The following is a 25,309-nucleotide window of genomic DNA, read 5'->3' as shown; positions in this document are numbered from 1 at the left end:
ACACCATATTATTTTTTTATCAATTTTCCAACACAACAAATATCACAAAAGGACCACAAAAAAAAAAAAATAAAGAAACATGTATGAATTTTTATAGAATTTTTCAAGGATTTTTAGACTCAAAAAAAATGTACAAAACTTCACCAATTTTAACAAGAATAGTAATCAACTTAGCAAGAAATACTACATATATTTTTATCAAATTTTAAAGTGCAAAAATCATCACAAAAATACCACAAAATTAACAAGAACATCTGAAAAAATTTATGGAATTTTTTGCAAGAGTTTTAGGCAAGGCAGGGGGTGTAGAAAGCAAGAAATGGCCAAGAACACACAAGAAAGGGGAGGTGCGCATAACAGGCAATCATACAGGCTGTGGAACACACAAATGGGCCTAGAGATGGATTGGGTCAGGAGAGGAATGGGTCGAACCGGTTCAGAGCTGGTATAAAACCAAAGGAACCCGGCCTAACCCCCATTTCTCCCAATCTTTCTCTCTCTAAGGTTTCTAGAGTGAGAAGCTCTGAAAGTGAGCGAACGGAGAAGACGATCGGAAGAATTTTCCGGTACGGTGGCCGGTCGGAGCACCGCCGTACCGGAAACCTTTTCTCGTTTTTTCGAAACCTTTTTATACCAAAACGATCGTCTTTCTCTCTTCTCTTCAGTTCCACACTTAATTTTTAGGAAATCACCGTAAAATTGTCAAGATCTACACATGCAAGCTTCGAAAATGTTGAAAACGAAAATGGAGAAGAGGATACCGTTGAGATTCGTGATGTTTATGCCTCTTCCTTCCTCTTCTTCGCTCCTTCGTGTTGATTCTTCGATTTTCGTGTTAACTGAGTTAGTTACAACTATGTAACTAACTCGGATCGTAGCTTGTGGTTTGGATCTGTACTCTGAGTCTTTGTTGGATTCGGTGTGGGAGCTTGATTCGAATTTGTGTTCTAAGGCTTTGTTTGATTCTGTTATTGGAATTCGATTCGAATTTTGTGTTCTGAGACTTGAGCTCGAATGTTTGAACTTGATCTGTTGATGTTGATGATGGATGATTCTTGGTGAATCAGTGACGAATTGTGATGATTTTTGGGGAATTTGGTGAATTAGGGTTCAAGGATGAAGATGAATCTTCATCTTTGTTCTTGAGGATTTTTGGTTTTGATTCTGTTTTGGTGGAGAGAGAAATTGTGATTGTGTTTCTGGTGAGTTGGCAAGAAGTGAATGGTGTTGACCCTTTGACTGTGATGTGTCAGCTATTTATAGCTGATGCAGTAATGCCTTGGACCAATGAGCATGCGCCACCTGGCCTGGACTAATGACTTGGACAATATGGACTAATCTGCAAAATAATAAAAGACAAGGACCAAAATGCAAAATAACACAAAAGGACTAAAATGCAAAAATTAATAAAATTGAATTAAAAAATGTAATTTGAAATAAACGTAAAGTGAAACCAATAAAAAACACAAAATGGGCTAAAACGAACCAACTACTTAAATGAGGTACTTTAAAGTAACCTCTCTCTGCCAAAATTTCGTGTGAAATGACCAAAATGCTCCTAGGGACTAAAACGACTTAAAATGACTCAGATGCAATTTTAAAATGGTTTTTGACATGGAATTAAAGCCAGAGCTTATACAAGCGAAATTAAAAGACTCAGAGACAATTTTTTTGGAAATTAAACAGAGTTTTAACACTGGAAATGACTAAAATGCCCCCAGGGGCTAAACTGACTCAAAATGACTCAAATACAATTTTTGAAATGGATTTTGACATAGAATTGAAATAAAGATTTATTCAAACCAATTGAAAAGACTCAAACAATTTTTAAAGGACTAAAATGAGTTTGGATACAGGAAATGACTAAAATACCATTTTTCATGAATTTTGCAAATAACATTGAAATAAGATGCAGAGAAAGACGCAATTGATCAGAGACATTTTCAAATGACTTAAAATGCAAGAAGAGAAGAATTGAGCTAGTATTTTTAGGTCCAAAATTAGGGTATAACAGCTGCCCCTATTTAAGTTTCTTTGTCCGGAGAGTCAAGAGACGAAGTCTTTGATTTGACGGGACGAAGATACTTAAATATTAACATTTGCACTGTTTTTGGACATAAAAATACGCTCTCAGATTTTCAAAATATGAATGCCATGCAACATTTTGATTATGAATGCAAGACAAGCGAACTGGAGTCTACATAGCATGTCACATCACTGGGGATTTAGGTAGACATTGACAGGGTAGACAAACCAGGGGACAAAAGATAGGTACAAGCTGTTCTTCGGATCGAACTTGTCACTTTACCAAGAGATACAAACAAGAGATGGGTACAAGCTGTTCCTTGGATCGAACCTGCTACTTTACCAAGAGATACAAACAAGATATGGGTACAAGCTGTTCTTTGGATCGAACTTGTCACTTGACCGGAGACATAGACATACAGGCAGATACAAACTGTTCTTTGGATCGAACTTGCTGCTTGACTGGAAATAGAAATACAAGATAGGTACAAGCTATTCTTTGGATCGAACTTGCTACTTGACCGTAGATACAAACAAGAGATGGATACAAGCCGTTCTTTGGATCGAACTTGTCGCTTGATTGAGGATACAAACAGATAGACAGGTACAAACTGTTCTTCGGATCGAACTTGCTATTTGACCTGGAGACATAGACAATAGGCTGATACAAGCTGTTCTTTGGATCGAACTTGCTGCTTGATTAGTATCACAATCATGTAGGTAGGTGCAAACTGTTCTTTGGTTGAATTGAAGGAATATTGGTTCCCTGCCTACGTACCCTTTTAAGGGATCAAATCCATCGTAGTTCTCTTCCAAAAATGTTTTTGTTTTGGTTGGTTGATTTTAAGTTTGAAAATAAGATTTTGAAGAATGAGAGAGAGGCCTCAAGGGCATGAGATTGTGAAAGTATGAGGTTGAATTAGTCATTTTTGCAAAAGAACTCTAAGTATGATTAAGATTCATTAAGATTTTTGTTTAAGAAAAGAAAGGGAAAATCAATGGGACTTTGATCCCAAGGTTTATTTGGAAAAAGATTTGAGTGAAGTAGTTCATATTTTTTGGAAAAAGGATTTTTCTAAGTCTCAAAGTTCCTAAACATACATCTAAACATACATTCCCTAAACATACATCTAAGGCATGCATATCCTAAACATACATCTAAGGTATCTATGTGATGTGTGTGCATGTGTCGGTGCTTGTGTCGGTGTACATCATCAGAGTCCATTGTCCTTTACATATGCCCTAATTTACATTCTATGGTCTTGCAAGAATTTAAAAGTGTTAAGAAAATTACAAAAAAAACCCCTAAGTCTTTACATGCTAGGTATTACATGAATTTAAATGACAAGAAGTAAAATGGAGATGGGATGCTTATGAGATGTATGAAACCAATAGATGAAATTGTTAGTAGTATAAGGCATAAAAGGATAGAGACATAGGTAAGTAAAGCTATCATAACAAAAGGTAAAAAATTTGATATGAAAACAAACAAGAACAATATGAAATAGACCTAAAATTCATCACCAATGCAAGGCTTAAATATGACTTATAATTCTCATGATTCAACATATTTTCAAGACATAAAATCCAGGGTTTAAAATGAGAATCAAAGAGTTATTGTAAGCTTTACATTTTAATGTGAACTTAGGCCTATTTGCACTATTTATTCACAAATATAACTTGCAAGGCAAGCAACTAACCAACACATGCACATATTCAATACAAACACACATTCAAACAGTAACAAAACTTCACAAGATCATATACCATGAACCACAAACATCCATCAAGAAAAGGAATCAAATCATGCAATTTTTATAGACCTTTAACATAGAATTCAGATAATGAAGCAAGTAAATGTCACAATATTTTTTTATCAGGTTTTAACATGTAACAATATCACAAAAATGTCTAGAAAATTGTCAAGAACACATAATTTTTTTTTAGGAATTTTATCATGAATTTTAGGCACAACAGGGGTGTAATTATCAAGCAGCAGTGTATGAATAGCAAGAAACTCATGAGAATGTAAAATCTGCGCAGAGAAAAGGCCCAGGCCCAAGGGGACATGGATCCTGGATCATTCGAACGCATCAGGGACGTTGGATTGATCCAGTTCCTAAAACCCTAGATCAGACGGTGCAAACACATGGTCCAAGGGTGAAACGAACGAACCAGTACGGTTCAACTGAACCGGACGATTCAACAACGTCTACTTAAAGGAAAGGAGACCGGTCCATTCATTTCTCCTATTTGTTTCTCTCTCTAAGGTTGAATCTAGAGAGAGAGGCTCTCCCTTCTCTCTTCTTCTCCGTTCACCTTCTCCGACGAACACCACGGCGGAGGTGCGGTGGCTTGCCGGTGGCGCCGCCGCACCTGAACATTTTTTAGGAAATTTTTACACCGTCATGTTCGTCTGAGACTCCTCTCTATGATTCTGGCACTAGTTTCTTGAAACAAAGCCTAGATATGAACAGATCTACACTTGAATCTTACGGTTTCTAGGTTTTCAAATCTTTTTGAAACTTCTTGAAACGAAACCCTAATCTATTCTAATTTCTACGCTGATTATGGATATGAACTTAGATTTCACAAATAAACGGTGAATCTTCACAGATTACATTTTAGGGTTTCGGTTTCAATCTTCTTCAAATCTTTTCAAAGTTTCTGCTTCGATTCACCGTTTATTTACGTTTGTGGACCTTCGTTGAGCTTTTGCGATGAAAAACGAAGAAGTTCTGATGATTACCTGGTTTTGATTGGAGATTCGAACGAAAAGACCCTTGCGAATACTTCTGGTAAGTTCTTGAACTGAAAATAAATCAGTTATTCTCTTTTTCTTCTCTGATTTGATTCTTCGTCTTCGATTCTTCTTCTTCTCTGATCTGAATCAAGTCTTCGTGATCGTGCTTGAGTTCGTCACCCTTGGTGATGGATTCACACTGAATTGCGAAGCAAAACCGTTCGATGATGATGATCCTGCAGAGGATTACTGAGAACAGCATTGAATTCTTCGAAATTGTGATGAAATTTGGTTGAATTTGAGTTCTGGAATTTCTAGGGTTTCATTGTGTTCTTGGAGTTTCTGGAAAACGGTTACGGTTTTGATCTTGATGAAAAGAGAGAGAAAATTGGATTGTGTTTGTGATGTGGCTTGCGTTGAATGGTGATTGATCACTATGCATTGATGAGTTGGCTATTTATAAGCTGCCATGTGTGATGTTGGACCAATAGCTTGCTGACATGTGGATTTGAACTTGGTTGGCTTCGGCCTTGCTGAGTTTGGAACTTTAAGGACCTTTTTGCAATTTTTAGAAATTGGAGAACTAATCTGCAATTATTGAAACTAAAGGACTGGACTGCAAAATAGACTAAAGGACTTAATTGTAATTTGAAAAAAAAGACTTAAATGAAAAAGAAAGGACCAAAATGCAAATAATGAGACTTTTGAAAAAAATAAAATGCAAAGAAAGACTAAAGTGCAATTTTTAGAATTTTTAGGACTAAAATGAAAAATTAAAAATAAAATTGAGTTAAAAATTGGTAAATGGAAAATAACGTAAAGTGAAACGATTAAAAAATAACAAAACGGACTAAAATGAACCAACTACTAAATGAGGTACTTTAAAGTAACCTCTCTCTGTCAAAATTTCATGTGAAATGACCAAAATGCCCCTAGGGACTAAACTGACTCAAAATGTCTCAGATGCAATTTCTGAAATGGATTTTGGCATGGAATTAAAGCAAAGATTTACAAATCAACTGAAAAGACTCAGAGACAATTTTCAAAGATCAAAAGAGTTTTAACACTGGAAATGACTAAAATGCCCCTAGGGGCTAAACTGACCTAAAATGACTTCAAATGTAATTTTTTGGAATTGATTTCGACATGAAATTGAAATAAAGATTTATATAACCAAATTGAAAAGACTCAAACAATTTTCAAGGACTAAAATGAGTTTGAATGCAGGAAATGACTAAAATGCCCTTCTTCATGAATTTTGCAAATAATATTGAAATAAAATGCAGAGAAATATGGAACTGATCAGAGACAAAATCAAATGACTTGAAATGCAAGAAAATGTTTTGGATGACTTGAGATGCAGGAAAACATAGACAAATACACAGTCGAAAAGATTTTTAAAGTTAAATTGGGAGATGAAGCAGAGTAAAATGTCAGTGTAAACAATAGCAAATTGGCAATTTTCAAGAGTAATAGACATATATCAAAGATGGAAAAAATATTTTGAGCAAGTATTTTTAGGTCCAAAATTAGGGTATAACAACTAAAAATATATTTTACTAAATTACTTATAACATTGCCAACAAGGCAATAGAAGAGTTGAAAACATGAATCTCCTTAAAAAAATTTTTTTTTGATTGATTATCTGAATTGTCCATTTCGAAGGCAATAGATGCTATAAGGAAGACAAGATGCATATTAAAAGTGGTGTATTCCGATGTGTGTGGACCTATGCAAGTTCATTCTGTTGGAGGTAACAAATATTTTGTTAGCTTTATAAATGATTTATAGTAGATATTAATTAAAAAAAATGACTATTTTATAATTTGGATATTCACAAATCGATCTAAAATTATATTGTATTAAATTGACAGGATACAATATGATTTTTTAAATTAGTCATCTAAAACCAAACTGAATTGCACATGATTTTATTTTTTGATGAGATAAATTTTTGTCTCAATAATAATTCAATTGCACCGCGAACACCCTTAATTTTAGGGGTAGTGTGATTCATAGGCCTGAGAAACTAAAAACTAAGCAAATGTTCCGCTTCCAACCTGAGGGTTAGTCTCATAGGAGCATAATGTGTCTAAGTCAAGGTGATAGCTTCGGGACACCTACTTGGGGTCAAAGACAAGGAAGAATTGGTTACCATCTTAATTAGGCTAAAATTTAAAGAATAGGGATCCAAATGGAAGCATCAATACAATTAACCATCTAAAAATTATAATTAAAAAAAAATCTATTTTCTCAATATTTTCACACGTGATTCATTCATATCCATAATGCATTAGTTAACACACACCGGCCACACACTTGATTGGTAAATTAACATCAGAAATGAGAACAATTGACTGCACTTTTGCTGAGACCTTGAAAATTGAAGCTAAAGTCATTAAGAGGTAGGAGATGAGATCAGCTTCAACACAACAATGTTCTATATAAAGACACAACTAGCTGCTCCATTTCTTATTCATACCCCCCTTGAAACACAAACCTTGTTTTTTATTGATCTAATCTAATTATATTTCTTTGATCATTTTGAACTATGGACGGCAAAGGAAATGGCAATGTTGGTGCTGCTGCAAACAATCCCAAGGACAACGTTGGCAGTGCCACTAAGGGTGATACAATGAAAGCACCTGGAGGAGATGGATCCAACATTTCAAGGGAGGAATTTGAGAAAAATCCTAAAGGCTATTTTGCTGATTTGCATGCTGCTCAGAAGGATAACAAGAAGAATTAGCTAGCTAGTTAATTTCCCTTTCTAATAATGTTATGGCTATGGTATTATATGTTCTTTAGAATATATTTTGTCATGTGCTAAGGAATAAATAAGAATTAATCTCTAAGTTTGTTTCCTACATTACCTGCACTGCTGATCTATAATAAAGCACTTTTCTTTGTTGGTCTCTCTTCTATACTTGTTTGGTCTCTAATTTTTATCTTCTTTAATCAAGAACAAGAATAACATACCATGCCAGCCATCAAATTTACCTACATTAATATGTTTTCTATTGACCAAGTCTGATTGATTCATTTAAATAAGTACAATTAAGATATTGCTTCAAATTTTGCTTTAGGTCTCATTAAATGTCGGACAGGCCCTATTTACCATCAAGTGATAATCTACTAGGCCGTTTGATTTTTTTCAAATGTTTGGTGAAGAGAGTGAACCAGACAAATTTGATACTTTGTATGCTTAACTTAATGACGATTTCATCTCCTTTTTTATATCAAGAATAACTATATGTATGTTTGAATTGACATCAAGTTTGGTAGAATCATAGTACGCCATTGTGATTTTGTTAAAATTGCAATTTAGAGTTCAATAAAAAATCACAAGAATCTAACCATACCATTTTGGTTTCTATCTCTCTCGTCATTCCTCTCTCTCATCCTCATCTCTTCCTTTTCTCATTTGTCTCTCCTCACTCACAAAAATTGCATGGACTGCAGTCATATGGCTAGCAACTGATCCAATTCCAAGTGATAATTTTGGACATCTATTAAGGTCAAGACCCTAGTTATACTGGATTAAAAAAAAATGATCACATTAAATTTTAATTGACGCTATAAATCTATCAATGTGCATAAAGGAATTTGTAAAATACTTACTTCCTCAGTCCGCATGTATAAATAAGCATTTGTTTTGCTTTTTTCCATCCTAAAAAGTTGATAATATAGTTGACGCTTCATTTTATGTGTGAATATCTAAACTACCCTTTGTATGTGTATGTAGTGAACTACCCTTATTAAGAGTTTATTTGGAAAAGAAGCAATAAATGCATTTAAAAATTTGAAAAAATAATTATATTTAATTTAGGGACAAATTTTTATTCAAATTGATGCTTATATTTAGGGAAAGAGAGAGTATTATCAATGAATGTAGTGTACTAATTTGATTTCAATTAGTTGGTTGAATAAAATAAGAATGCAAAGCAGTTCTTATAAAACAAAATGCAAGGCAGTTACCAAACAGGAGTATAAAATACATTTCATCAGATAACATTAGGGTACAATAATTTGATGCAGGTTTTGGACATTCATTTTTTAACATATGCAAGACTTGGAAACGTTTTCATCTTAACCAGATTCAGAAATACAAAAGGACAATTTTCATGTGAACTATTGATATATAGTACCAGTTTGCTAACCTTTTCATCTCAACATTAGAGTATAATAGCTTCACTAAATTTATAGGATCAATTGCACTGCATAAAAAAACATTAGCAGGCCTGAATGTTTGTCTACACCTCCCACCAACTTCAACTAGACTATAAAACAAACCTCATTGTAAAAACCAAACACAACAAACTGATCAACCAAAATGTCGGAAAGCCCTATATTGATTTTAAACATTATCAATTCATCTATCCTCGATGCAGATCTAATTTTCTGATTAAAAGCGTATTTCAACTTCCATCAAATTACCCTAAATAAGCTTATCTAAAAACAATTACCCTAAATAAAAAGGAAAATTCTATGGTGAAGTCATGAGAATGACTTTTCTGGTGAAGTTAAAAAACATGTTCAACACTTGCTGTTGCTACCGTGCGTGTGTGCTATATGTGTTTTATCTACTAAAAATAAAAAAATAGGGAAAAGCATGTGGAGTTATAGTCCCACATAGCTCCAACATGCATCCGCCTCTGGCCATGGTGAAGCATCATTGATCTATCAAACAAATGAGGCTGCAATTGCAACATAGGATTTTGAAAAATAATATGATGGCAACATTTCAGATTGTTGAGTATTTGGCTGATCATGGAGATAAATGTTCGAGAAAGAAGCATTGCCAACAAAAAATGGAAGAGTTCGAGTTGTAGCATGTTGAATTAGAAGTTTCTTAAGCACCTCCAATGCCTTTTTGAATAATTCAAGTTGATCCTTATTCATTCCGTCAACCGGACAGGCCCGCCAAAAATTAGTCTCCGTTTCCTTGATCAAATGGCTCAGCTCATCGTCAATCTTCTTCTCGGCATCCAGTGTGTTGTTGATTTGAGTCATCTGAGCATTGAGTTCACGAACGTTGGCATTGCGGTGAGCCTCAATGAGTTGCATGGTGTTGTAGTTTTGTGGTGGTACAAGAGAAAGATAGTGGTCTATGACCGTATGAAGATTCGGGTGACCAAAGGAAAATACCTTTCCACTAGGTGAGAATACAACGAGAGCAGTATCTGCACCACAAAGGGTGCAAAGCTCACTAGCTTTCTTGAAGAGTCAGCTACGACGCTTTGAGAAAGTCACTTGTAGGTTGCTCTCGTTGCTCATCTTTTTCATCTCGATCTTTAGGTGACCTCGGCCTTTCTTTCCACTCGACATGGCTGACACATAGAGAGAACAAAGAAAAGAAAAGGGTGGGTGTGTTTGTTATCGTAGAGTAAGAAATGAGACATTGAAGTTGGGTGTGAAGGGGTCATTTTATATAGTCAACTTTTGTGTGTATGTGTTTTAAGTATTGTATTATGATTTTTCTTTGAATACCAACCGTGGCTATCTTTTTCAAATGTTGCATCTTTTCTTATTGATAATTTACTAGATTAGGAGATTCTTATCAAATCTCTTTTGCATGCCTTTTATGGCAGGAAATTCAATGTAAAAATATGGCGCCTTTTTGCAAATTTGTATATCTTACCTTATTCAGCAAACTATTGGATATGTGTACCTGGATATTTCTATATGTTGTTGAATTCTTTGCACATTGGTTAGTCTTTATCAACTTCGATTAACTTTGTATTCATGTGTTGAATTATTTGCTCATATGCTCATTGATTATCCCTTTAAAAAGTTGATTTTTTTCTTTCAAAATTTTATAGACTTTTTTTTTTTTGATTTAGGGTAATTGTTTTTAGATAAGCTTATTTAGGATGATTTGATGGAAGTTGAAATACGCTTTTAATCAGAAAATTAGATCTGCATTGAGGATATATGAGGAAAGATGAATTGATAATGTTTAAAATCAATATAGGGCATATTTTGGTTGATCGGTTTGTCGTGTTTGGTTTTTACAATGAGGTGTTAATGTTATGTATCAGATAGAAAAAATGGAAATTTGAAGGGAAAGTACTCTTTTTTTATTGAAAACACAAAATGGCTTTTTAAATAGCCTTACACCAGAACCACCACATCTAAACGTGGGTTAGCCACTAACAATAACTTAGCTACAAAGAGGGAAAATATCTTAATGACTAAATCAAACTAAAAGAAGTCAGCAACGGTTCCTAATTTAAAGGATAACAAAACAACCTTACTTCCTAATTAATAGGATTTATTAGACAGAAAAGCAGAAACAAATAAAAACAGCTACTAACTTCATCACTCTCCCTTAAACTGAATGTTCATAAGCAATCAGTTTATTTCTTCAATCGAACACATGCCAAGTAATGCCCTTAACTTCAAATAGGAATCAACTTTCAGAGGTTTTGTAAAGATGTAGGCAATTTTCTCATCACTTTTGCAGTAACATAGTTCCACAACTCCCTCTTTAGCAAGATCACGGAGAAAATGAAACCTCACATCAATGTGTTTGCTTCTTCCATGTAAAACTGGATTTTTTGACAATTTAATAGCTGAACTGTTATCCCAAAATAACATAAGTGGACCTTGTTGTGTGCATTTTACCTCTTCCAAAATTCTTCTAAGCCAAATACCTTGACAAGCACATGCTGCAGCAGCTATAAATCCTGCTTCAGTTGTAGATAAAGTCACAACAGGCTGTTTCTTTGAAGACCAAGAGACTGCAGCTCCACTTAAGAGAAAAACATACCCAGAAGTACTTTTGCGATCATCTAAATCACCAGCATAATCACTGTCACTGAAACCAACTAGCACATTTATTTCACTCTTCTTATAGAACAAGCCATAATTAACAGTACCTTTCAAGTAGCGAAGTATTTTTTTTACTGCTTGATGATGAACTTCAGTTGGTGACTCCATAAACCTGCTAACAAGGCTGACAACATACGTTAAATCTGGTCGAGTGGCTGTCATGTACATCAGACTTCCAACCATTTGTTTATAGTAGGTGCTGTCAATCTTCATTCCTTCATCATCCCGAGTAAGTTTAGTTCCAGGAACTATAGGGATCTGAACTGGATTACAATCATCCATTTTAAACCTTTCCAATACTTCTTGAGCATATTTCTTTTGACAAATAAAAATACCCTCTGCAGATTGAATCACTTCTATGCCAAGGAAGTATTTCATCACTCCCAAATCAGTCATCTCAAATTCTTTCATCATGGATTGTTTAAACTCTCTAAATAAGAATTCATCATTTTCGGTAAATATCAAGTCATCAACATACAAACACACAATCAAAAAATTACCTTTGTCTCCAGTTTTGATGTAAAGTGTATGCTCATAAGGACATTTGTGAAAACCCGCCTGGCTGAAATAGGTGTCAATCCGACTGTACCAAGCTCGAGGAGCTTGTTTCAATCCATAAAGAGCTCTTTTCAACTTATAAACCATATGTTTGCTTCCATTCTTTATATACCCTGGAGGTTGTTCGACAAAAACTTGTTCCAAAAGCTCTCCATGTAAAAATGCAGACTTGACATCAAGTTGAAACACAGTCCAATTATTTAGAGCAGCCAATGAGATAACCATTCTAATTGTGTCATGCCTTGCGACTAGAGCAAATACTTCAGAATAATCCACTTCATACTCTTGAGCGTACCCTTTAGCTACTAAACGAGCCTTGAACTTGTCAATTTCTCCTTTTTCATTTAGCTTTGTTTTGTAAATCCATTTTACTCCCACTGGTTTTTCTCCTTCTGGAAGCTCCACTAACTCCCATGTATTATTTCTTTCAATTGCTTCAATCTCCAAATCCATAGCCTTTCTCCACCCTGCACTTTTAATTGCCTCATCGAATGAAATGGTATCACTTCCAGCAACAAAGTGAGCCAATGTCTCTTCATCTGAGAGCCCTTCACCACTTGTGTAATCATTCATCCAAACCGGTCTCTGCCTTTGGCGCTGAATATTTTGTAGTGGAGTTTCAGCATCTTCACTTCCATGATCAGATCCACCAAGTTCATTTAATTCTTCCAAATCACTATGTACATCCTCTTCTATTTCTGTACTTTCATTGTCCTCTAGTTCAAGAGCCACTGATATACCTTTATTTGGACTTTCCCAATTCCAACCGATGCTTTCATCAAACACAACATCTTTAGAAATACAAATCTTCTTTGTTAAAATATTGTAAAGACGATAGGCCTTAGACTCTTCACTTACGCCAAGAAGAACACATTTCTCTCCCTTATTATCAAGTTTCTTTCTCTTCGGGTCAGGAACATGCACATATGCTATGCAGCCAAATACTCTAAAGTGATCAACGACTAGTTTGCGACCAGACCAAGCTTCTTCTGGTGTCATATTCTACACAGAAAATATTGGACATCGATTGAGAATATGAACACTCCAATTAACTGCCTCTGGCCAAAAATTCTTTGGCACATTCTTATTTGCTAGCAAACTTCTCACCATATTCATGATAGTTCTATTTTTCCTCTCCGACACACCATTTTGATGCGGTGTGTATGCTGCAGTCAATTGTCTCCTGATTCCATTTCTTTCACACAAATCCACAAACTCCCTTGATGTGTATTCTCCCCCACGATCTATTCGAATGCATTGAATAAGTTGATTTGTCTCATTTTCAACTCTTGCTTTGAATCTCCTAAACATTTCAATAGCTTCAAATTTCTCTTTTAGCAAGTATACCCATGTTTTTCTACTAAAATGATCAGTGAAAGTTATGAAGTACCTTTTATTGCTGTTTGAAGTTGGATTCAATGGACCACATATGTCTGAGTGCACTAGTTGAAGGACCTGATTAGCTCTCCAAGTACTCTCTTGAGGAAATGACTTTTTGTGCTGCTTTGCAATCATACATTCTTCACATACATGAGATGGAGTTTTAATTTGAGGCAGCCCTTTCACCATTTCTTTTTGTTGCAAGGTTCTGAGTCCATTAAAGTTTAAATGTCCGAACCTGTAATGCCATAACCATGAAGGATCTGAAATAGATACTTTGAGACAAGTTTGATCTTCAACGGTCTCCTTTTTTAATTGAAACATTCGATTTGCATACATCTTAACAGCAACAACTAATCCTTCTTTTGGATCATGAATTTAGCAGGTTCCCTTCTGAATTACAATTGCATAACCTGTTTCTTGCAATTGTCCCAGGCTGATCAGATTGCTTTTAAGTTTTGGTACATAATACACATTATCTATTTTCTGCATCTTCCTGTTCATCTGCACTTTAACACTTCCTTTTCCCATAACACTCATGCTAGAGTCATTACCAAGCTTGACACTTTGTCGAAAACTTTCATTTAAATCACAGAAAAGGTTTTTGTTACCTGTCATGTGATTGCTGCATCCAGAATCAAGGTACCAGATCTCCCTATTTTCAGCTTGCTCGTTCTCCATGTAAGCCGTCAATAATAATTCTTCCTCATCTGCTTCAATAAAGTTTGCCTTTTCTTCTGTTTTACCAGGACATTCCCATTGAAAGTGGCCAATTTTGTGACAATTGTAGCATTCAATGGATGACCTGTAAGAACTTCCTTCTCTAGTGCCACGACCACGTCCCCTGCCTCTTCCTCTAAAGCTTCCTCGGCCACCGCTTCTTCCAGAAAAATTTCCAGCATGAGTCACTTTGAGAGCTTGCTCTTCCTCAACATAATTTGACATGCGTTGTTCATGCACTAATAAGGAACTTTGTAATTCATCTACTGACATGGTGTCAATGTCATTTGATTCTTCTATTGAACACACGACATAGTCAAACTTAGATGTCATAGAGCGTAAAATTTTCTCTATAATTGTCACATCTTCCATCTTATCTCCATGTATCCTCATTCGGTTTGCAATCGTGAACGTCCTTGCAAAATACTCATCAACAGATTCTCCAGCCTTCATGTGCAGAATTTCAAACTCTTTACGAAGAGCTTGTAATTGAGCGCGCTTGACTCTACTATTGCCTTGATACCTCTTCTTTAAGGAGTCCCATATGTCTTTGGAAGTATCCTTCTTGAGAATGGTTTCGAGAACAACTCGATCAATTGCTTGATACAAGTAATTCTTTGCCTTTAGATCCTTCAGCTTCAATTCATTTCTCGCCTTTAACTGTGCATCAGTCAAGGTTGTTTCATCCCTTACTTCTGGAATTCCTTCCTCAATCAGTCCCCAATATTCCTTTGATCTCAAAAAATTCTCCATCAACAAGCTCCAATGATCATAATGACCATCAAGCTTCGGAATTGCTGGCTGCACAAATCCGCTACTGCACCCTTCAGTTGCCATTGCCTATGTTCACAGAAGACTGATGTTTCAGGTTATCAGGCCCCTTGTGGAGCTCTGATACCAAATGTTATGTATCAGATAGAAAAAATGGAAATTTGAAGGGAAAGTACTCTTTTTTTATTGAAAACACAAAATGGCTTTTTAAATAGCCTTACACCAGAACCACCACATCTAAACGTGGGTTAGCCACTAACAATAACTTAGCTACAAAGAGGGAAAATATCTTAATGACTAAATCAAACTAAAAGAAGTCAGCAACGGTTCCTAATTTAAAGGATAACAAAACAACCTTACTTCCTAATTAATAGGATTTATTAGACAGAAAAGCAGAAACAAATAAACAGCTACTAACTTCAACAGTTTTCTAGTCTAGTTGAAGTTGGTGGGAGGTGTAGACAAACATTCAGGCCTGCTAATGTTTTTTTATGCAGTGCAATTGATGCAATGAATTTAGTGAAGATATTATACTCTAATGTTGAGATGAAAAGGTTAGCAAACTGGTACTATATACCAATAGTTCACATGAAAATTGTCCTTTTGTATTTCTGAATCTGGTTAAGATGAAAACGTTTCCAAGTCTTGCATATGTCAAAAAATGAATGTCCAAAACATGCATCAAATTATTGTACCCTAATGTTATCTGATGAAATGTATTTTAATTTATACTCCTGTTTGGTAACTGCCTTGCATTTTGTTTTATAAGAACTGCTTTGCATTCGTATTTTTTTCAACCAACTAATTGAAATCAAATTAGTACACTACATTCGTTGATAATACTCTCTCTTTCCCTAAATATAAGCATCAATTTGAATAAAAATTTGTCCCTAAATTAAATATAATTATTTTTTCAAATTTTTAAATGCATTTATTGCTTCTTTTCCAAATAAACTCTTAATAAGGGTAGTTTATTACATACACATATGTACAAAGGGTAGTTTAGATATTCACACATAAAATGAAACATCAACTACATTATCAACTTTTTAGGATGAAAAAAAGCAAAACAAATGCTTATCTATACATGCGGACTGAGGAAGTAAGTATTTTACAAATTCCTTTATGCACATTGATAGATTTATAGCATCAATTAAAATTTAATGTGATCATTTTTTTTAATCTAGTACAACTAGGGTCTTGACCTTAATAGATGTCCAAAATTATCACTTGAAATTGGATCAGTTGCTAGCCACATGACTGCAGTCCATGCAATTTTTGTGAGTGAGGAGAGACAAATGAAAAAAATGAAGAGATGAGGATGAGAGAGAGAAATGACAAGAGAGAGAGAGAGAGAGAAACCAAAATGGTATGGTATGGTATTCAATATTTAGATTCTTGTGATTTTTTATTGAACTCTAAATTGCAATTTTAACAAAATCACAATGGCGTACTACGATTCTACCAAACTTGATGTCAATTCAAACATACATGTAGTCATTCTTGATTAATAAAAAAGGATATGAAATCATCATTAAGCATACAAAGTATCAAATTAGCATAAAAATTACTGGTTTACTAGACAAAACAAGTATAGAAGAGGATTCAACAAAGAAAAGTGCTTTATTATAGATCAACGGTGCATATACTTTAGGCAACAAACTTATAACTACCCTTTCCTCTGCCATCTAATATAGTTCAAAATGATAACAGAGATATGATTAGACTCGTAAACAAAAGTTTGAGTTTCAAGAGAGGGCATAGATGAGAAATTGAATTGGTTATGGATTTTCATACAACACAAGTAAAGTGGCGAAGCTGAACTTAATGACTCTAGAACTTCAATAGAATCTTGGGGATCCATATCCTCCTCCTCCCATATTGTTGAAGCCAATTAAATGAGGTTGCAACATAGGGTTATGAAAAATTTGTGGCGAAAACATCTCAGTTTGTTGAGGATTTGGCTGATAATGGAGAGGGATGTTAGAGGATAAATCATTACCAACAGAAAATGGAAAAGTTTGAGCAAAAGCACCCTGAATTGCAATCCTATCAGCATGATAAGCAACAAGTTTCTTAAGCTCCACCAAAATCTTCTTGAATAATTCAAGCTGAGCCTTATTCATCCCATTAATCGGACAAGCCCACCAAAATTGAGCCTTGAACGCCTTGCACAAAAGACTCAACTCATCACCATGCTTTTTCTCCTCGTCTACTGTGTTGTTGATTTGAATCAACTCAGCATTGAGCTCACACACTTTGGCGCTACGGTGAGCCTCAATAAATTCTATGGTGCTATTGTTTTGCGGTGGGACCCCAGAGAGATAGCGATCTATGACCGTATCAACATTTGGATGACCGAAAGAAAATACCTTTTCACTAGGTGAGAATACAACGAGAGCAACATCTACACACTTTCTTGAAGAGCCCGCTACGACGCTTTGAGAAAGTCACTTGGAGGTTGCGCTCGTTGCTCATTTTTTTCATCTCAATCTTTTGGCGCCCACGACCTTTCCTTCCGCTTGACATGGTTGAAGTACAAAACGATAAAAGAGAAAAATGAAAAGGGTAAGTGGGTGTGTATGTTACTTTAGACTGAGAAATGATATATTAAAATCGGATGTGAAGGAGTCATTTTATAGCCACTTTTGTTGTGTATATTCCCACTCCCGCATTGTGATTTGACTTTAAAAAACCAATATGTATTTATCTTTTTCAAACGTTACGCCTTTTCATTAAAATATTTATGGATTGAGAGATTCTCGTCAAATCTCATTTTGCATGGCTAATATAACATTATATTCAATGCAAAAAAAAAATGACGCTCTTTTGTCAATTTAACTTGGATAAAACTTAGGTTGTATGTACCTAAATATTTTCAGGAATTTGCAATTATTGCATTCATATTCTTATCTTTATTAAAGAAAAACAAGTGAATATGGTACATACTTCAAAATCTATCATATTTTCGTATACTTATTGTTAAAAAAGATATGAGTGGTCATGTTAACTTGTGTCCTTAGGGCACATGTTAAGCAACGCAAAAATATATATATTTTTTTTAAATTATGTGCATTCAATTAATCAAAAGTAAAAAAAATTAAATTCAAATGCATTAATTACAATAAAATATTTCTACTTTTGACTTATTAACTTGTGCCTTATGGACACAAGTTAGCATTTCCCAAAAAGAAATACAAATCATTTAATTTTAAAATCAAAACACCAATGGTAACATAGGATTCACTTTTTATTTTCTTCTTTTTTGCCCCAATGCACTTTTGATTCTCGTATTAAAAAAAGGAAAAGAAATATTGGTCCCTCATTTTGATCCTCATATTATAAAAAAAAAAAAAAAAGGAAAAAGAAATTTTGGTCCCTCATTTTATAAACTAAAATTTTGATTATCTACTTTAACTTTTTTTAGAATTTCCACCCTATTATATTTTAGGGTTATTTTTGTTGATTTGACATATTCATTATGGATTGGACTACAATACTCCCACTTGAAATAGATTAGACTACAACACTTCAAATGTTATTGGCAAATAAGTTACATCAACGAAGATGACCCCAATATAAAATATGAGTGGAAATTTTAGAGAATGTGAAATTGGAGGTATACACTATGCTTTGTAGTCTCACATTAATATCCTTTCTTGATGGAATGTATACAGAGTACAATTCTTGCTCTTGGATATCATTACTCATTTGTGCTACTTTCTTTTTGGCGTTTATGAATTTGGAGGAAAGGATCACATAACATTTGTGATTTGTTATTTTGGGTTTTGTTTTTTTATCATCAAAGCAAACTGTATAGGTTATAAAGACAAATTACATTATTTTGTCTGGTTCACTCTTCACCAAACATTTGAAAAAAAATCAAAAGGCCTATAGTAGATTATCGCTTGATGGTAAATAGGGTCTGTCCGACACTTAATGAGACCTAAAGTGAAATTTGAAGCAATATCTTTACTAAAAATTCAATGGTCTTCTTAATTCTACTTATTTAATTGAATCAATCAGACTTAGTCAATAGAAAACATATTAATGTAGGTAAATTTGATGGCTGGCATGGTAGGAGTAAGTAAATTCAACGGATAGATTTCAAATAGTAAACCATTCAATGTGTTTGATTTCAAATTACTATGAAGTCTCTTAAGCATTTTTGCCCCTTTCTCTATGCTGAATTTTTGCCCCTTAGTAAATATTTGGACTAAGTTTGACAACATCAAAGTGGCATTGTAATTTTATTGACCTTCAATAAAATTACATTTTAATATTTGGAACCACAATATGCATATACACTACCACCAGCTAGGCATCTAATTCAAAAGTAACAGCTTGAAATTGGATAGTTATTCTTGTTCTTGATTAAAGAAGATAAAAATTATCATTACGCTTGCAAAGTATCAATTCAACATAAAAAATAATAGTTTGAGACAAAACAAGTATAGAAGAGGGACCAACAAAGAAAAGTGCTTTATTATAGATTAACAGTGCAGGTAATGTAGGAAACAAACTTAGAGATTAATTCTTATTTATTCCTTAGCACATGACAAAATATATTCTACAGAACATATAATACCATAGCCATAACATTATTAGAAAAGGAAATTAACTGGCTAGCTAATTCTTCTTGTTATCCTTTTGAGCAGCATGCAAATCAGCAAAATAGCCTTTAGGATTTTTCTCAAATTCCTCCCTTGAAATGTTGGATCCATCTCCTCCAGGTGCTTTCATTGTATCACCCTTAGTGGTATTGCCAACGTTGTCCTTGGGATTGTTTGCAGCAGCACCAACATTGCCATTTCCTTTGCCGTCCATAGTTCAAAATGATCAAAGAAATATAAAAAACAAGGTTTGTGTTTCAAGGGGGGTATGAATAAGAAATTGAGCAGCTAGTTGTGTCTTTATATAGAACATTGTTGTGTTGAAGCTGATCTCATCTCCTACCTCTTAATGACTTTAGCTTCAATTTTCAAGGTCTCAGCAAAAGTGCAGTCAATTGTTCTCTTATCTGATGTTAATTTACCAATGAAGTGTGTGGCCGGTGTGTGTTAACTAATTCATTATGGATATGAATGAATCACGTGTGACAATATTGAGAAAATTGATTTTGTTTTTTTAATTATAATTTTTAGATGGTTAATTGTATTGATGCTTCCATTTGGATCCCTATTCTTTAAATTTTAGCCCAATTAAGATGGTAACCAATTCTTCCATGTCTTTGACCCCAAGTAGGTGTCCCGAAGCTATCACCTTGACTTAGACACATTATGCTCCTATGAACCTAACGCTCAAGTTGGAAGCGGATCATTTGCTTAGTTTTTACATTAGGGTTTAGGCTTCTTTCGAAATGGACAATTCAAATAATCAATCAAAATTCTTTTTTTTAAGGAGATTCATGTTTTCAACTCTTCTATTGCCTTGTTGGCAATGTTATAAGTAATTTAGTAAAATATATTTTAAGTCATTATAACTAGTTTTTTTTTTTTATATACATAAACTCAAGGTCATTAAACTAACTTATTAGTACATGTGAAATTAGTTACACTGGTGCTATCAATGTATAAGCTAACAAAAGAAAAACCAAACACATTATGATATTCAATAGTTTCTTTTTTTGTTGTCTGAGATTCAACCTCCAGACCTTGCATATATTATGCATTGTCCTTACCAACTGAACTAAGCTTACGGAAACATATTCAATAGTATTTAGATTCACGGCAAGCTCCTTAAAAAAAAATTGTAGTGAATTTAACAAAATTACGCATAAATTGTTATTTTATTAACCTTGGCTTTTAACAAAAACACAATTGTGCACTATGATTCAATCAAACTCATTGTAAATCCAAACATACACAATGTTGTTCTTGCTCTTTATTAAAAAAGAGATGAAATCTTTACTATGCATGCAAGATATCATGTCTGTTAGCGCGGCCAACACTCGGTGTTATTTAGTCTCACATCGGATATATAGGATTCTTGAGAATAGTTTATATAGAGGAGACACTCCTCACCGTACAAGCCGGTTTTTTAAGGATAAGTTAGGCCTCGATTTTCATGACAATGTCAACATAAAAGTGAACAAAACTACATTAAAATAAAATAAAATAAATCTAAAATTTTGTGCACTCGCTCTCAGTTTCATCCCTCTTTTCCTAAATCTGAGGCATGACTGACCCAACATGTCAAGAGGCCTAAATCAAATTTTTTATAATGAGGCCTTTTGGAATTAAAAAAAAAAATAACACAATGCTTATTAAAAGCATAAACTAAATTAAAATAAAATAAAATAAAAACCAAACACATTATGATCTATGAAGCCCCGATACGGATACGGATACGGGTACGATACGATACGGATACGAGAATACGTCAAAAATTTCAAATTTAGGATACGATACGGCTTGGATACGTTTACAATTTTTTTTTAATATATATATATATATTAGACATAAACGCACAAAAAATAAATAGCGTGAAATCTTAAAACTAATTACACCAAGTCAAAATACAATGGACCATTCACCAACTAAGATATCCTTTAAACCAAAACATACCATATAAACAACCTGCACTATGATGATACCAAGATATCATAAAAGCATGGATGCATAAAAGCATGGATGCATAAAATTGACAGAAATCAAGATAACATGGATGCATAAAAGCAAATCAAAGTAAGCTAATAAGGCCCTAAGTCACACAACTCAGACGCCTAAAAGTGACAGAATAATTTTGGTCAAAATTTAAAACTCCATAAGTTTCAATTTCCAATTGAAAATCTAAACTGCACTCAAAAATCAACATCTAACAACGAAAAACATAACATTATCAAATTTTCAGCACAAAATCCCAACAAAAATAAAAAACTGGATCAAGAAATAGTTATCATGCAACTTATACTAGATTCAAACAGTAAAACATCAAATCCATCTCCTATAGAAGAAGGAAAAACGAGTTTTCATTTTACATTTCGATCTCGATTTTTCTCTACGAGTTCAAAATTTCAATGATTTTGCAAATATAAAAGGAAAATCAAACGATACCTTTTGAGTCCCGAAGGAGGAGAACTCCAGTTGCAGGTCTTAGGGGAAGCAGGGACGAGATCAGGAAGAAAAACGAGAAGAGGACGAGAGAGCGGAAGATCCGAATATGGAAATTGACGGTAGTGAACAACGGCTGAAGGGTGAGGATTTGAGGAGTGAATCAGAGTGCCATCACCTATTGTCACCTTCGATTTGTGTTTGCCTTCGATTTATGCTCGTCGTCATCTTCGATTGCCATCACCGATTGTCACTTTGATCTGTGGTTGCCTTCACCAATATTCAATTTGTTGATGATTCACGATTGATATGAAGAAGTGTAAGATTTGGGTGGGAGTAGGTGGATATGAGAGAAAAAGTGGAGCGGCTGGGTGAAACAAAAGGAGGTGAAATTAGGGTTTCAGATAAACTAAGAGAGGGAAAGTGAAAAGAGAAAAAATCTGGAGAGGGAAAGTGAATATGATCAAAAAAAAAAAGAGGGGCAAAGTGAAAAAGTGAGCGCGGTGTGGTGTGTAGAGTTCACAAAATAATTGTTGTCAATTACGTCGGCTATAACTGCCGTAATGCACATATCATTGCGGCGTTTAGTAAAACTGCCACTTTACACGGTGCATTCTGGCGGTTTTGGTCAACCGCCATAATAAAACTGCCGGTAATCTCCTGTTTTTTTGTAGTGCAAGGTAGTATGAAGATAGTCACCCTTTTCAAGTAATGGCCAATATAATGATCCCAATTTACAAAAATTAATACTTGTGATCAAAATACAAATAAAAATTTTAAATAAAAATTAAATTAAATCATTCGGATACTTCTGGGATACGTATCCGGGAGTATCCTTAACGTATCCTTAAGGTATCCAATATATTTTTAAATAAAAATTAAATTAAATCATTCAGATACTTCTGGGATACGTATCCGGGAGTATCCGCGGAGTATCGGTATCCGATACGTATCCGACACGGGTACGGTCGATGAGTCATAGATAGTATTATTTATTGCCTTATTTAGTTTAGTTTTATTTTAGATTTGATTTTATTTTATTGCATTTTATTTTAGTTTAGAATATTTTACTTCAAATTATGTTTTATTTTATTTTAGGAATAAATATATGGTGGAAGGTGCCTTGGAGCAAAAGAAAGAGGACTGGAGCAAAATACAGCGCATGAATACGAAGATACGGGGCAAAAATACAATTCCCCTTACCAGAAGCTTGGCACGGCCCGTGCCAACATGTGGCACGGCCGTGCCCGTCCCCAGAGTCTCTTTTGCTGCTTTTTCTTCGGGCCCAAGTTACCCTGTTGCAGCTTTACTGTTTTACCCTTTTAGTTGCTTAGTTTCTAAGTCAATTGTAAAGCTATAAATAGAGTAGCTCTCCACCATAAACAATCATGCTTTACTTTGTTTATTTCAATTGCTATTTTAATAAAAGTCTTTATTTTCCCTTTTACTTTCTTTGCAATTTATTTTACCGTATTTCTCTCTTCTTCTTCCATGTCTACGATGAACATGAGTGAGTAGACTTCTTAATCTTAGGATTATTGGGGAGTCTAATGACTCAATCCTAAACAAAACATGTCTAAACCCTAATTTCCATGTAACCCTAATTTCTAATCTAGATTCACCGTCTTAACGTGGATTAACAATTATCAAACTGTGGAAGCGAAAGCGGAGGGTTTGATAATCGTTAATCCATCATCCCAAACATCAATTCATAAAGCGAGAGCGGAGTCTTGATGTTGGAACAAGTGAATCTAGACAATAATTGCAAAACAGTGAAATAGTCTTTGCAATTATTGAGACAAAGAGTAGTTTCAATCCTCTATGCATCTTCTAGTAATCATGTCAGTGAAATAGGCTTGGTTGCTAGAAGTAAACTCTCACCGGACTTTCATCGGAAAGGTGAGGGGCTAAGGGAAACCGGTCTTTAGAAATTAGTGTGTAAATCATGAAATTAGATGTTTAGGTTTTGTCTAGTGAAGGATTAGTTATTAAGATGAACCAATGATCCTAAGGCCTTTATTATTATTGTTTTTACCTTCAGCAATCAAACTCTTTCTTATCAACTTTCTCTCCTCTAATCATTCATTAAAAGTTAATTAAGTTGAACAACTCCCTAGCAGAACGATACTCTAGTTACTACTATTACTTCGATAGGCCGTGCACTTGCGGTTTGGCTCTATCAAGTTTTTGGCGCCGCTGCCGGGGAGTTAACTAATTTAATTAGCTTTTTTTTTAGTGATTAGAATTCTCTCTTCTTCTTTCTCTTTTCTTTTTATTTTTATTTTTAACTTTTTATTTTTCTGTCATTATTAACTTCTTGGGTTCTCAATTTTTTATGCGAAAAACTAGAAATCGAGTTGTAATAATCAACGAGATCGAAAGATATTTGCATAGACGAAAGAGAGACGCACAAAATAACACCGCCATGGCCAATCGCACTCTCAAAGAGTATGCAACGCCGTCTACGGCTGAGCCACAAGCTGTTATTGTGTACCCAACGGTTGAGGATGACAACTTTTAAATCAAGCCTGCCCTACTTAACTTGGTGCAGCAAAACCAATTCTCGGGATCCCCCACTGAGGATCCCAATCTTCACATCTCTGTTTTCCTACGAATTAGTGGTACCATGAAGGAGAACCAAGAGGCCGTAAGACTTCATCTCTTTCCCTTTTCCTTAAGGGATAGAGCTAGCGCTTGGTTCCATTCCCTCGAAGTCGGTTCCATTACTTCATGGGATCAGATGAGGCAAGCATTCCTTGCCCGCTTCTTTCCGCCATCTAAAACCGCTAAACTTAGAGACCAAATCACGCGGTTCAACCAAAAAGATGGGGAATCTCTCTATGATGCGTGGGAGCGTTTCAAAGAAATGCTAAGACTTTGTCCCCACCATGGCCTAGAGAAGTGGCTTATAGTCCACACTTTTTATAATGGCTTGTCTTATACCACTAAGATGTCTGTTGATGCAGCTGCAGGTGGAGCACTTATGAACAAAAACTACACGGAGGCGTATGCCCTAATTGAAGACATGGCTCATAATCATTACAAATGGACCGACGAAAGAGCCATCACTAGTTCCTCACCCTCCAAAAAGGAGGCAGGTATACACGAAGTCTCTAACTATGACCACCTTGCTTCTAAAATTGATACACTAACTGAAAAACTTGAAAAATTCAATGTTAGTGCTATCAATTCTGCTTCTACTCCTTCTTGTGAAATATGTGGTATA

General features: G+C 34.7%; 1 long non-coding RNA gene, 1 other non-coding gene and 2 pseudogenes across 2 annotated transcripts; all 4 read right to left on the bottom strand.

Moving 5' to 3' along the window:
• Window positions 1-9,354: 9,354 nt before the first annotated feature.
• Window positions 9,355-10,096, bottom strand: LOC146936796 (agamous-like MADS-box protein AGL62 pseudogene; annotated as a pseudogene).
• A 6,776-nt stretch (window positions 10,097-16,872) lies between these two features.
• On the bottom strand, window positions 16,873-17,560 carry LOC146936795 (agamous-like MADS-box protein AGL62; annotated as a pseudogene).
• Window positions 17,561-19,485: 1,925 nt separating this feature from the next.
• Window positions 19,486-22,758, bottom strand: LOC146936794 (uncharacterized). Its single transcript, XR_015030725.1, has 2 exons — window positions 22,087-22,758; window positions 19,486-19,845 (listed from the first exon to the last, which is right to left on the bottom strand). It is a non-coding gene; the product is annotated as an uncharacterized LOC146936794 (long non-coding RNA).
• Window positions 22,759-24,871: 2,113 nt separating this feature from the next.
• Window positions 24,872-24,978, bottom strand: LOC146936793 (small nucleolar RNA R71). Its single transcript, XR_015033636.1, has one exon. It is a non-coding gene; the product is annotated as a small nucleolar RNA R71 (small nucleolar RNA).
• Between the last annotated feature and the right edge of the window lie 331 nt (window positions 24,979-25,309).

Source organism: Medicago sativa, chromosome 3 (genome assembly GCF_051527215.1).
Source record: "Medicago sativa cultivar Bolivia chromosome 3, Bolivia_mono, whole genome shotgun sequence".
NCBI lineage: Eukaryota > Viridiplantae > Streptophyta > Magnoliopsida > Fabales > Fabaceae > Medicago > Medicago sativa.
The sequence above is the reverse complement of the archived record's forward strand: the minus strand, read 5'-3'. Positions and strand labels throughout refer to the sequence as shown.